This window comes from Pinus tabuliformis, chromosome 5_2 (assembly GCF_031772625.1).
Source record: "Pinus tabuliformis cultivar Carrire ecotype Pingquan chromosome 5_2, CPIR1, whole genome shotgun sequence".
NCBI lineage: Eukaryota > Viridiplantae > Streptophyta > Pinopsida > Pinales > Pinaceae > Pinus > Pinus tabuliformis.
Window position 1 is genome coordinate 1,093,769,414 of NC_142306.1, and position 2,136 is coordinate 1,093,771,549.

The following is a 2,136-nucleotide window of genomic DNA, read 5'->3' on the forward strand; positions in this document are numbered from 1 at the left end:
TCATAGTTGTAGTATTCTAAATGAATTTCACAAAGCAAGATATTAAAATGCTTTTACAAGTCACCACAAGAAAAACATACCACACTTGCAATCAAAATCATTCTTATATGAAATTAAAGAGCACAATTGCTGAAAAGTAAACACTCTTGCAAGAAAGTAAACTCACTAGCATTAAAGGGTGACTTATTTAAATATGTACATGATCTTGAATTCTATAACAAAATGCATATGAAATGTGATGGTTAACAATTCTATAATGAAACACAATCTATGAGAGATTCAAATCATGCTATGGTACAAGGATTACACCACAAATTACATTTTTTGAAAAACAAGATAAAATAGAAAAAAAATTGAAAACAAAATAATTAGCTAATTTTGTAAAACAAAACATTGTAATGTTAGATGCACAATTACAAAAGTAACTTAAATTATGAGCTACAACTATGAGTGCATGCAAATTGCAACAATAATCAAATCACAAATTAGAACAATGAGTCGCTGCAATGTATATGATAAAAGATTGCAACACTATGAGAATAACAAACAATAATCAAATCACAAATTAGAACAATGAGTTGCTGCAATGTATATGATAAAAGATTGCAACACTATGAGAATAACAAAATTAAATATCAAAATTGCAACATTATTTAAGTAACAATTAAATATCAAAGTTGAAACATTGCAAATTACTAAGTAATTGTTGGAAGTACTACATTATAAAGTTACAAATAATATTGGGCCAAAGAAGAGGGGAAGAGGCTCTACCTTTTTAGGCAAAACAATGGTTAAAGCAATAATCAATTAACAAGTCATCAATTTAACCCCTTGGTTCCCAGATTTTGATCCTTCTTCAGCGATCATCACCAAACTCCCCATCTGGGTCAGACTTCCTAACCTTCCGGCACATCTATGGCACTTTGCTGTATTCCAAGGAATCGGCGACTCTCTAGGACGCTATCTAGCAACAGACACTTCTAGGGGGGATAAAGGCATATACACCTTCACCAGAATTTGTGCAGAAATAGACATGAGCAAAGGTCTACCGGATCAGATTAATCTCAAAATTGGAGACTTCCATTGGACCCAGTCCCTAGACTACGAGAACACAACGTTTTGCTGCCGAAATTGCCATCACACAGGGCACCTTCAGAACTCTTGTCCCTTGCGGCCTGCCCAAAAGAAGAAAGCCAATCCTAAGCCGAAATCCAAAAGCTGGAAGCCTCACGATCCTCCTCCTATGGATGATTTTGATTCCAGCTCAGATGAAGAGGCAGGGGATGCAGAAGAAATGGAAACAAAGCAGGCACAGGATCAGCCTTCGACTGGTCATGAGGAATCTTCTGCCCCTCCAAACTCACAGAAAAGAACTCATGAGTGCTCTCCCTCGGATTCAGACAAGGAGTCCTCTCCGTCAGCCCAGCTCAGCTTGCAAATCATGCCAGTTCAACAGAGTCATCCTGATTGGGTCATAGTTGGTAAAAAGAAAGGGAAAAAATGCTGAATAGTTGATCCTACCCATGTTGGGTAGAATCCTATGTTTCTGCACCTGTTCCTCTGTTCCTCTTGTTACTTCTTGTTTAGCGTTGTTCTCTTCCTAGTTTCTCTCAGGGGCCGAGGTGGATATTCAATCCTTTCCGGCAGCGCATTCTCTTGCTTCTCTTGGCTGTAACTTCTTATTGTACCATATTTACTCTTAATAGAATTAGTTTTACCGAGAAAAAAAAACAAGTCATCAATTTGAATTGATACGTAATAAAAGCTTGTATTACAAAAGTTCAAATTATAATATAATTGATCTCCCTAGATATTTTGTTGTTTTATGAACATGATATTTTATACATAATATCAAACCTCTAAATTAAATCAACAATTTCATAGATAGCCATGAAAATGGCTATTCCATCCCATTATAATAAATTCATTAAAAAAAAATAGAATAAATAGACTCTTTTACCTATGTTGTATTAAATATAAATTGAAAAAATATATGTTAATAAAAAATTAATAATTGAGATTAATTTTTTTATATCATTTATTTTGATTGAAATTTTCAATTAACTAATGTGAAAAATAACATGTTATAACATGTGAACATGTTCTAATTATTAGTTCATGTAAGATGGTTGTTAT